The sequence below is a fragment of the Scyliorhinus canicula genome, chromosome 16 (genome assembly GCF_902713615.1).
Source record: "Scyliorhinus canicula chromosome 16, sScyCan1.1, whole genome shotgun sequence".
NCBI classification, from domain to species: Eukaryota; Metazoa; Chordata; class Chondrichthyes; order Carcharhiniformes; family Scyliorhinidae; genus Scyliorhinus; species Scyliorhinus canicula.
The window spans coordinates 264,098-277,155 of NC_052161.1; the positions used below are offsets into that span (position 1 = coordinate 264,098).

General features: G+C 46.3%; 1 protein-coding gene across 3 annotated transcripts in view; it reads right to left on the reverse strand.

Moving 5' to 3' along the window:
* sh3pxd2aa (SH3 and PX domains 2Aa) overlaps positions 1–13,058 on the reverse strand; it is a 367,257-nt gene that overhangs the window by 123,674 nt on the left and 230,525 nt on the right. The gene's annotated exons all lie outside the window — the stretch shown is intronic.

The window sequence follows — 13,058 nt, forward strand, 5'->3', positions numbered from 1 at the left end:
TTCGTATCATCTGCAAATTTACTGACCTACCCTTCAACTCCCTCATCCAAGTCGTTAATGAAAATCACAAACAGCAGAGGACCCAGAACTGATCCCTGCGGTACGCCACTGATAGCTGGGCTCCAGGCTGAATATTTGCCATCCACCACCACTCTCTGTCTTCTATCGGTTAGCCAGTTTGTTATCCAACTGGCCAAATTTCCCACTATCCCATGCCTCCTTACTTTCTGCACAAGCCTACAATGGGGAACCTTATCAAATGCCTTACTAAAATCCATGTACACTACATCCACTGCTTTACCTTCATCCACATGCTTGGTCACCTCCTCAAAAAAGTCAATAAGACTTGTAAGGCAAGACCTACCCCTCACAAATCCGTGCTGACTATCCCTAATCAAGCAGTGCCTTTCCAGATGCTCAGAAATCCTATCCCTCAGTACCCTTTCCATTACTTTGCCTACCACCGAAGTAAGACTAACTGGCCTGTAATTCCCAGGGTTATCCCGATTCCCTTTTTTGAACAGGGGCACGACATTCGCCACTCTCCAATCCTCTGGTACCACCCCTGTTGACAGCGAGGACGAAAAGATCATTGCCAACGGCTCTGCAATTTCATTTCTTGCTTCCCATAGAATCCTTGGATATATCCCGTCAGGCCCGGGGGACTTGTCTATCCTCAAGTTTTTCAAAACGCACAACACATCTTCCTTCCTGACAAGTATCTCCTCGAGCTTATCAGTCTGTTTCACACTGTCCGCTCCAACAATATGGCCCCTCTCGTTTGTAAATACTGAAGAAAAATACTTGTTCAAGACCTCTCCTATCTCTTCAGACTCAATACACAATCTCCCGTTACTGTCCTTAATCGGACCTACCCTCGCTCTAGTCATTCTCATATTTCTCACATATGTGTAAAAGGCCTTGGGGTTTTCCTTGATCCTACCCGCCAAAGATTTTTCATGCCCTCTCTTAGTTCTCCTAATCCCTTTCTTCAGTTCCCTCCTGGCTATCTTGTATCCCTCCAGCGCCCTGTCTGAACCTTGTTTCTTCAGCCTTACATAAGTCTCCTTCTTCCTCTTAACAAGACATTCAACCTCTCTTGTCAACCATGGTTCCCTCACTCGACCATCTCTTCCCTGCCTGACAGGGACATACATATCAAAAACACGCAGGGCGCGATTCTCCCGAGTTACGAAAACTCGGGACGCTGGCGTCAAAAACGGGCGCGTTTGACGCCAGCCTCCGCCCCCCCGACCGGGAACCGATTCATCTCCCCGGTCGGGGCTAGTATCGCGCGGCCGTGAACTCCGGCATCGCGGGCTTAACGAATTTCGTTAAGCCCGCTAGCCAGAGTTAGCGACGGCTGACGCGTCAGATGACGTCAGCCGCGCATGCGCGGATTGGACGACTCCAACCCGCGTATGCGCGGATGACGTCATCGCGCTTGTGCGTGAAACCCGCGCATGCGCGGGCCGTTATGCCCCGCGGATGGATCCATCGGGGCGGTGGAGGGAGAAAGAGTGCTGGAGGTAAGTACCCGCTGCCCGCGATCGGTGCCCACCGATCGCGGGCCCATGGCACCACGGCCGTGCCAATCGGTGCCATGGTTCCCGAGAACGGGACTTTACGGCCGTTTTTACGAACGGTCAGAGCAGGTGTGTTTTACGCTTGTAAAAACAGCCGTAAAGGCCTTGGAAATCGGCCCATCGGCCAGGAGAGAATCGCTGCTCGCCGTAAAAAAAACGGCGGGCAGCGATTCGTGTCGGGAGGCGGGCGTGGGGGGGGGGGAGAATAGCGTGAGGGCGTCGGACCAGCGGGTCCGTAAAAATTTACGCCGCTGGCTATTCTCCGAATTTTCGTGAGAGCGGAGAATTGCGCCCGCAGTACCTGTTCCTTGAACAAGTTCCACATTTCACTTGTGTCCTTCCCTGACAGCCGATGTTCCCAACTTCTGCACTTCAATTCTTGTCTGACAGCATTGTATTTACCCTTCCCCCAATTATAAACCTTGCCCTGTTGCACGCACCTATCCCTCTCCATAACAAAAGTGAAAGTCACAGAATTGTGGTCACTACCTCCAAAATGCTCCCCCACTAACAAATCTATCACCTGCCCTGGTTCATTACCAAGTACTAAATCCAATATGGCCTCCCCTCTGGTCGGACAATCTACATACTGTGTTAGAAAAGCTTCCTGGACACACTGCACAAACACTACCCCATCCAAACTATTTGATCTGAAGAGTTTCCACTCAATGTTTGGGAAGTTGAAGTCACTACTACCCTGTGACTTCTGCACCTTTCAAAAATATGTTTCCCAATCTGTTCCTCCACATCTCTGCTGCTATTGGGGGGCCTATAGAAAACTCCCAACAAGGTGACTGCTCCTTTCCTATTTCTGACTTCAACCCATATTACCTCAGTAGGCAGATACCCCTCGAACTGCCTTTCTGCAGCTGTTATACTATCTCTAATTAACAATGCCACCCCCCCCACCTCTTTTACCATCCTCCCTAATCTTGTTGAAACATCTATAACCAGGGACCTCCAACAACCATTTCTGCCCCTCTTCTATCCAAGTTTCCGTGATGGCCACCACATCGTAGTCCCAAGTACCGATCCATGCCTTAAGTTCACCCACCTTATTCCTGATGCTTCTTGCATTAAAGTATACACACTTCAACCCATCTCCTTGCCTGCAAGTATTCTCCTTTGTCAGTGTTACCTTCCCCACTGCATCACTACGTGCTTTGGCGTCCTGAATATCGGCTTCCTTAGTTGCTGGACTACAAATCCGGTTCCCATTCCCCTGCCAAATGAGTTTAAACCCTCCCGAAGAGTACTAGAAAACCTCCCCCCCAGGATATTGGTGCCCCTCTGGTTCAGATGCAACCCGTCCTGCTTGTACAGGTCCCACCTCCCCCAGAATGCGCTCCAATTATCCAAATACCTGAAGCCCTCCCTCCTACACCATTCCTGCAGCCACGTGTTCAAATGCACTCTCTCCCTATTCCTAGCCTCGCTAACACGTGGCACCGGCAACAAACCAGAGATGACAACTCTGTCTCTCCTGGCCTTTAACATCCAGCCTAACTCCCTAAACTTGTTTATTACCTCCACACCATTTTTCCTACCTACGTCGTTGGTGGGAACCGATGCAGGAAGTTGGAAGGTAGTAAAACAGGGACAGAAGCAAAAGGAAGTAAGGGGAAAAGTGCAAGGCAGAGAAGACATAGTCAAAAATCTAAAAGGGCGACAGTACAAGGTACAGTGACTGAGGGGAGCTCAGTGAATAGGCCCAGTAATAACAAAAGGAATAAAACTGGAGATGTTAAGATTCAAAACAGAGGTAAAAAAACCAACATAAGTGTACTTTACCTGAATGCTCGTAGTATTCGGAATAAAGTAAATGAGTTGATGGCACAAATCATCGTAAATGATTATGATTTAGTGGCCATTACTGAAACATGGTTAAAGGATGGTCACGACTGGGAGTTAAATATCCGAGGGTATCAAACTATTCGGAAGGACAGAGTGGATGGTAAGGGAGGTGGTGTTGCTCTGTTATTTAAGGATGACATCCGGGCAATAGTAAGGGATGACATCGGTGCTATGGAGGATAAGGTTGAATCCATTTGGGTGGAAATCAGGAATAGTAAGGCGAAAAAGTCACTGATAGGAGTAGTCTATCGGCCACCAAATAGTAACGTTATGGTGGGGCAGGCAATAAACAAAGAAATAACTGATGCATGTAGAAATGGTACAGCAGTTATCATGGGGGATTTTAATCTACATGTCGATTGGTTTAACCAGGTCGGTCAAGGCAACCTTGAGGAAGAGTTTATAGAATGTATCCGCGATAGTTTCCTAGAACAGTATGTAATGGAACCTACGAGGGAACAAGCGGTCCTAGATCTTATCCTGTGTAATGAGACAGGATTGATTCATGATCTCATAGTTAGGGATCCTCTCGGAAGGAGCGATCACAATATGGTGGAATTTAAAATACAGATGGAGGGTGAGAAAGTAAAATCAAATACTAGTGTTTTGTGTTTAAACAAAGGAGATTACAAGGGGATTGGATTGGATTGGATTTGTTTATTGTCACGTGTACCGAGGTACAGTGAATAGTATTTTTCTGCAAGCAGCTCAACAGATCATTCAGTACATGGGAAGAAAAGGGAATTGAACAGAATTCAAGAAAATACATGAGAATACATAATAGGGCAACACAAGATATACAATGTAACTACATAAGCATTGGCATCGGATGAAGCAGACAGGGTGTAGTGTTAATGAGGACAGTCCATAAAAGGGTCATTTAGGAGTCTGGTGACAGTGGGGAAGAAGCTGTTTTTGAGTCTGTTCGTCCGTGTTCTCAGACTTCTGAATCTCCTGCCCGATGGAAGAAGTTGGAAAAGTGAGTAAGCCGGGTGGGAGGGATCCTTGATTATGCTGCCTGCTTTCCCCCGGCAGCGGGAGGTGTAGATGGAATCAATGGATGGGAGGCAGGTTTGTGTGATGGACTGGGCGGTATTCACGACTCTCTGAAGTTCCTTGCGGTCCTGGGCCGAGCAGTTGCCATACCAGGCTGTGATGCAGCCCGAGAGGATGATCTCTATAGTGCATCTGTAAAAGTTGGTAAGGGTTAATGTGGACATGCCAAATTTCCTTAGTTTCCTGAGGAAGTATAGGCGCTGTTGTGCTTTCTTGGTGATAGCGTCGACATGAGTGGACCAGGATAGATTTTAGATGAGAGAAGAACTAGCTAAGGTAGACTGGGAGCTAAGACTTTATGGTGGAACAGTTGAGGAACAGTGGAGAACCTTCCAAGCGATTTTTCACAGTGCTCAGCAAAGGTTTATACCAACAAAAAGGAAGGACGGAAGAAAGAGGGAAAATCGACCGTGGATATCTAAGGAAATAAGGGAGAGTATCAAATTGAAGGAAAAAGCATATAAAGTGGCAAAGATTGCTGGGAGATTAGAGGACTGGGAAATCTTTAGGGGGCAACAGAAAGCTACTAAAAAAGCTATAAAGAAGAGTAAGATAGAGTATGAGAGTAAACTTGCTCAGAATATAAAAACTGACAGTAAAAGTTTTTACAAATATATAAGACAAAAAAGAGTGGCTACGGTAAATATTGGTCCTTTAGAGGATGAGAAGGGAGTTTTAATAATGGGAAATGAGGAAATGGCTGAGGAACTGAACAGGTTTTTTGGGTCGGTCTTCACAGTGGAAGACACAAATAACATGCCAGCGACTGATAGAAATGAGGCTATGACAGGTGAGGACCTTGAGAGGATTGTTATCACTAAGGAGGGAGTGATGGGCAAGCAAATGGGGCTAAAGGTAGACAAGTCTCCTGGCCCTGATGGAATGCATCCCAGAGTGCTAAAAGAGATGGCTAGGGAAATTGGAGATGCACTAGTGATAATTTACCGAAATTCACTAGACTCTGGGGTGGTCCCGGTGGATTGGAAATTAGCAAACGTGACGCCACTGTTTAAAAAAGGAGGTAGGCAGAAAGCAGGAAATTATAGGCCAGTGAGCTTAACTTCGGTAGTAGGGAAGATGCTGGAATCTATCATCAAGGAAGAAATTGCGAGGCATCTGGATAGAAATTGTCCCATTGGGCAGACGCAGCATGGGTTCGTAAAGGGCAGGTCATGCCTAACTAATTTAGTGGAATTTTTTGAGGACATTACCAGTGCAGTAGATAACGGGGAGCCGATGGATGTGGTATATCTGGATTTCCAGAAAGCCTTTGACAAGGTGCCACACAAAAGGTTGCTGCATAAGATAAAGATGCATGGCATTAAGGGTAAAGTAGTAGCATGGATAGAGGATTGGTTAATTAATAGAAAGCAAAGAGTTGGGATAAATGGGTGTTTCTCTGGTTGGCAATCAGTAGCTAGTGGTGTCCCTCAGGGATCCGTGTTGGGCCCACAATTGTTCACAATTTACATAGATGATTTGGAGTTGGGGACCAAGGGCAATGTGTCCAAGTTTGCAGATGACACTAAGATGAGTGGTAAAGCGAAAAATGCAGAGGATACTGGAAGTCTGCAGAGGGATTTGGATAGGTTAAGTGAATGGGCTAGGGTCTGGCAGATGGAATACAATGTTGACAAATGTGAGGTTATCCATTTTGGTAGGAATAACAGAAAACGGGATTATTATTTAAACGATAAAATATTAAAGCATGCCGCTGTTCAGAGAGACTTGGGTGTGCTAGTGCATGAGTCACAGAAGGTTGGTTTACAAGTGCAACAGGTGATTAAGAAGGCAAATGGAATTTTGTCCTTCATTGCTAGAGGGATGGAGTTTAAGACTAGGGAGGTTATGTTGCAATTGTATAAGGTGTTAGTGCGGCCACACCTGGAGTATTGTGTTCAGTTTTGGTCTCCTTACTTGAGAAAGGACGTACTGGCGCTGGAGAGTGTGCAGAGGAGATTCACTAGGTTAATCCCAGAGCTGAAGGGGTTGAATTATGAGGAGAGGTTGAGTAGATTGGGACTGTACTCGTTGGAATTTAGAAGGATGAGGGGGGATCTTATAGAAACATTTAAAATTATGAAGGGAATAGATAGGATAGATGCGGGCAGGTTGTTTCCACTGGCGGGTGACAGCAGAACTAGGGGACATAGCCTCAAAATAAGGGGAAGTAGATTTAGGACTGAGTTTAGGAGGAACTTCTTCACCCAAAGGGTTGTGAATCTATGGAATTCCTTGCCCAGTGAAGCAGTTGAGGCTCCTTCATTACATGTTTTTAAGGTAAAGATAGATTTTTTTTGAAGAATAAAGGGATTAAGGGATTTGGTGTTCGGGCCGGAAAGTGGAGCTGAGTCCACTAAAGATCAGCCATGATCTAATTGAATGGCAGAGCAGGCTCGAGGGGCCAGATGGCCTACTCCTGCTCCTAGTTCTTATGTTCTTATGTTCTTATGGTACCAATGTGCACCACGACTTCTGGCTGCTCACCCTCCCCCTTTAGGATCCTGAAGACACGATCCGAGACATCCCTGGCCCTGGCACCCGGGAGGCAACGTACCTTTCGGGAGTCTCGCCCGCGACCACAGAATCTCCTATCTATTCCCCTAACCATTGAATCTCCTATTACTATTGCTTTTCTATGCTCCCCCCTTCCCTTCTGAGCCCCAGAGCCAGACTCAGTGCCAGAGACCTGGCCGCTGGGGCCTTCCCCCGGTAGGTCATCCCCCCCATCAGCATCCAAAACGGTATACTTGTTTTGAAGGGGAACGGCCATGAGGGTCCCTGCACTGTCTGCCTGTTAGTTTTCTTTCCCCTGACTGTAACCCAGCTACTCTTGTCCAGTACCTTTGGTGTGGCTACCTCCCTGTAACTCTTCTCGATAACCCCCTCTGCCTCCCGGATGATCCGAAGTTCATCCAGCTCCAGCTCCAGTTCCTTAACACGGTCTCTGAGGAGCTGGAGTTGGGTGCACTTCCCGCAGGTATAGTCAGCGGGGACACCAGTGGTATCCCTCACCACCCACATCCTACAGGAGGAGCATGCAACTGCCCTAGCCTCCATCCCCTCTTACTTTACAGAATTAGCTACCCCGTAGACCAACTGGACCTCCGACTCTGCTTCCAGTCAGCTGTACTCTAAACTCCTGGCTCCCTTCACGCTCTTTGATAAATATAGGAAATGAAATGTAAGGAGCACCTTACTCCCTCCTCACCTAACTCCCTCAGTCACCAAACTCTCACTGTAGCACTCAAATGCCACAAGCTCAGCACTCCCTCAGTCACCAAACTCTCACTGTAGCACTCCAATGCCACAAGCTCAGCACTCCCTCAGTCACCAAACTCTCACTGTAGCACTCAAATGCCACAAGCTCAGCACTCCCTCAGTCACCAAACTCTCACTGTAGCACTCAAATGCCACAAGCTCAGCACTCCCTCAGTCACCAAACTCTCACTGCAGCACTCAAATGCCACAAGCTCAGCACTCTAGTGCAAACAAAGTCTGCACTGTAACTAGCTCCTATTTATACTGTGACTCTAGCCTCTGAAAACTGGCCTAATCCAATTAACTAATTAACAAGCTCCAGCTGCAAGTAAGTACAAGTAGAACCTTGTTTAAAGCTGATTCAAAATTCACCTTCTTATAGACCAAACAGCAACTTTTAAGTTAATTAACTAATTAAAAGAAATACTAGACTTTAAATAAAAATGAACCCTTATACTCCCTCAGTCACCAAACTCTCACTGTAGCACTCAAATGCCACAAGCTCAGCACTCCCTCAGTCACCAAACTCTCACTGTAGCACTCAAATGCCACAAGCTCAGCACTCCAGTGCAAACCAAATCACTGGTTCTATATCTCTGACTTCTCGCAGCCCCAGAACATACGTGTGCGTGATTTGCTGGTCCTCGCCCACACTTCACACTCTTGCCTCACTGTTTCTGGCACTGAAGCTGCCCTCACTATTCCGCAGTGTCCACTGTACTCTGCGCTGTCTCTGGCATGTATTTCTACTCTCCTCACTATTTACTACACTTACAAGTTTTGTGTCACCTGCAAACTTTGAAATGATGTCCAGTGGTTTTAATAATGATCCTTGGGTAAAACTATTGTACTTCCCCACTAGTCTGAAAACAGCTCAAGATTACTCTCTGTTTCCTGTCCTTTAGCCAATTTCCTCTCTATACCCTCACTGCACTTTTAATACCATGACCTTCAATTTTTCTAACAAATCAAAAATGTGGTGCTTTACCGAATGCCTTTTGAAAGTCTGTTGATACAACATCAACTGCAATCCCCTCATCAACCCACTCTGTTCATCAAATAACTTGATCAAGCGAGTCAGACTGACGTGCAGTTACCGCATTTCTCCCTCTTTCCTTTTTTGAAAAGGGGTGTAACAATTCTAACCACTACATTTCCTTTCTCCTCTCTGTTATTTCTTCAAAGAAAACTGTAAAGTTCGTCCTTGTGGCTTTCCCAAATAACCAACTCCAATAGTTTATCAATTGAAGTAAGATGACTGGGTTAGAACGGTCCAATTAGTCACTCTCCCCTGTTCTTTCCACGTAACCCTCCAAATTTCTTCCCTTCAAGTATTTATCCAATTGAAGGACCGAAAGAGAAATTTCTTGTGCAGTGCGTCATAGTGTCCAGAAACCACAAATTGGAGCAAGTTCACCTGCTGATTTATTAATGATATTGACTACCTCGGTGGTTTGGCTAAACAAAGGCCATCTTTCTCCAAATAAATGTCAAGAACAGTTCTAACCTGTAAGAAAGCAGAAGGTGGTAAAGGGTTGTAAGGAGGGTTTGAATCAGTGGCACTGGGATTAGAGTGTTCTAACAAAAAGCCAGCACAATGCAATGGGCTAAATGAATTCTATCCATGCTGAGAACTAATATTGTTCTACATTCCCGAGCATTGAAGTGACACGTAAACTATTTACGTTTACGACCCCCCCACCACCCCCCACCCCCCCCCTCCGCCCCGCCCACTAGGGGCGTTATGGGGGGAGGTTGCTGAAGTAGAATGTCTCATATTCATTTGACTCCCAATATCCATGTTGATGCTCAGGCCATCATTGATGAGCTCACAATTCGCAATGAGAACTTTAGAAGATATTGGTGTTCATGGAAATGCTCTTCAATTATTGTCAACAAGCTGATAGCAGGAAGTGTAGGTAAACAATGCGTCACGTCTCTCGGTCCCTCTGCTTTACTTACAACAGTGTTCAATTGCACTTTGGACACACTGCTTGGTTCCTGGTGCAAAATTCACCCGGAAAACAAATCAGTGATAAAAAAAAACAGATGAGACAAATCAGTAAAAGAACAAAGAACAATACAGCACAGGAACAGGCCCTTCGGCCCTCCAAGCCTGCGCCAATCACGTATCCTATCTAGACCAGCCGCCTGTATTCTTCTATATCCTGTCTGTTCATGTGCCTGTCCAGATAAGTCTTAAAGGTCGCTAACGTATCTGCCTCAACCACCTCACTTGGCAGTGCATTCCAGGCCTCCATCACCCTCTGTGTAAAACACTTGCCCCGCACATCTCCACTGAACCATTCCCTCCTCACCTTGAACTTGTGCCCCCTTGTAATTGTCAATTCCGCCCTGGGAAAAAGCCTCCAACTGCCCACCCTATCTATACCCCTATAAATTTATAAACTTCTATCAGGTCGCCCCTCAGCCTCCGTCTCTCTAGCGAGCTTTTATACTCGATACCCCATCCTGTGAAGGCAACCATTTCCAGCTGTGCTGCCATTTTTAAGGATCTGTGGACCTGCTTGCCCAGATGTTTCTGTGTGTCTATGCTCCTGATTTATTTTCTAGCTCCCACCTGAATTTGATCTACCAAAATGCACCACCTCACATTTGTCTGGATCAAATTCCATCTGCCATTTCTCCGCCCAATTTTGCAGCCTATGTGTATTCTGCTGTATTCTCTGACGATCGTCATCACTATCCGCAACGCCTACAACCTTAGTATCATCCGCAAACTTGCTAATCAGACCCGCTACATTTTCTTCCAAGTCATTTATATATATTACAAAGAGCAGAGGTCCCAGTACTGATCCCTGCGGAACACCACTAGTTACAGATCTCCATTCGGAAAAACACCCTTCCGCTGCTACCCTCTGTCTTCTATGGCCAAGCCAGGTCTGGATCCATCCAGCTAGTTCACTCCTGACCCCATGTGATCTAATCTTTTGCACCAGCCTGCCATGAGGGACCTTATCAATTTACTAAAGTCCATGTAGACAACATCCAAAACCTTTCCCTTGTCAATCATTTTTGTACCTCCTCAGAAAACTCAATTAAATTACTGAGACATGACCTCCCTCGTTCAAAACCATGCTGTCTGTCGCAAATAAGACCATTCACTTTCAAATGTGCATATATCGTATCTCTGAGAATCTTTTCCAACAATTTCACTATCACTGACGTCAAGCTCACTGGCCTATAATTACCCAGATTATTCTCGTAACCCTTGTTAAATAACGGGACAACATTGGCTATCCGCCAATCCTCTGGGATCTCACCTGTGGCCAACGAGGAAACAAAGATTTCTGTTAGAGGCCCAGCGATTTCATCTCGTGTCTCCCTCAGGAATCTGGGATAGATGCCATCTGGCCCTGGGGATTTGTCTACCTTAATGTTTTTTAACACACCTAATACTTCTTCCCTTGTAATAACGACCTGTTCTAAAGTGTTTACACATCCCTCTGAAACACCACCAATCAACAGGTCCCTCTCCTTTGTGAATAACGATGCAAAATACCAATTCAGGACCTCACCTACTTCCTTTGGTTCTGCACATAATTTCCCTCCTTTGTCCTTGAATGGACCAAATCTTTCTCTAGCTACCCCCTTGTTCCTAACATACGCATAAAATGCCTTGGGATTCTCCTTAATCCTGTTTGCCAAGGACATTTTGTGACCCCTTGCTTGAGCTCTTTTCTACTTTCCTTGTTTTCTTCAAATGCTTCATCTGTTTTTAGTTGCCTGGACCTCAAGTATGCATCTTTTTGCTTTTTGGCTGGACTCACAATTTCCCTGGTCATCCATGGTTCCTGAATCCTGCCTTTCCTGTCCTTCCTTTTTCACGGCACATGCCTGTCTTGCACTTCCATTAACTGCTCCTTAAAAGATTCCCACATGAGTACCCGAAAGCTTTTGGAATTGTGGTCACTGTTCGTCACATGTTCTCCCACTGCAACTTTGATGACTTGGCCGGGCTCGTTTCCTAGTACTAGGTCCAGTATAGTCACTTCTCTAGTCGGACCATCCACATATTGTTCCAAAATACCTTCGTGGACACACTTAACAAATTCCTCACCATCCGGACCCCTAGCCCTAAGGGATTTCCAGTCAATATGAGGAAAATTAAGGTCTCCCACAACAAGAACCCTATTATTTCTACATCTATCCAGCTATTCAATATTAAATATAGCTTGCTATCCTCAGTGTGAGAAGAAAACAAACGAAAAACTCTTACCTTATAAAATGTATCTCAAAATCTACTCCGGTGAGCCTATAGGGATATACACACTGCACTGGGTTGACTGGTTACTACACACACTGCACTGGATCACCCTGTTAACATACACATTGCCCTGGATTTGCTGCTTACTCTACATATTACATTGGATAACCTGTTACTGTTCACAATGCACTCAAAGGAGGACAGTCAACGGAACGCAGCGGTGTAGCACAGGACCCCGGCCAATGGGGGCGGGGGGCTGTTTGTGTGGTGGGAACACCATGCAAGCTCTACATTTACTGTTAGTCTTATTCTTGAGTCTATGACATGGGGCTGACAGGTGTGGAGCAGGAAAACAGTTTGCCAGACGCCGAGAGGTGGTGGAGACAGAGCAGTTCATACATGGATCTCTTGAATTGGAGTGAAATTTCAAAAGTTTAATTGAGTAAAGGTGCAAAACAGCAGCCAGGTTTCCAGAATTCTGTCTGGTGGGCAGCCTGCAGTAAAAGTGAGGTGGTCTACCTAACAGCAGGGTGCAAGCCTGCAAAGACAGCATCAAAACGAGGAGGTTGCGCTGGCTCGTCGAGGGCCTCAGAGGGCGACTCTCGACCTCCAGGCCGGGGCTGAGGAGGGCAAGCAGGCAGCCAAACAGAACAGAGACTATCAAGCCAGTTCAGCAGCAGCCAGCCAGGAGCTCAGGCGGCCCTCGAGAGCCGAGGCCCGGCCACCCGAGCGAGAGCCGGTGAGCAAAAGGCCAGGCAAGCTCCTGCACCGTGTCTCGGGGAATTGGAGAGCAGCAGCCAGTGGGAAGGGGCAATTCAACCAGAGCCAGAGGCCAGCTGGCAGGCTGAGAGTGAGAGGTTCGGCTGGGCAGCAACTAACATCTTCTTTCTTCCTGTTGTTTTGTATGTTGAATTTACTGCCTTTTTGGTGTCAGTCATTTCTGTCTCTTTGATGATTCCCAGTTTGCTTTGACCATCCATCGGCATCACAACTTTCCCAGAAATTATTGTCAGCTTCGTTATTCTGGCAGGATTCTGACACTGAAGTTACTATACTAAAAACACTGGTTTATC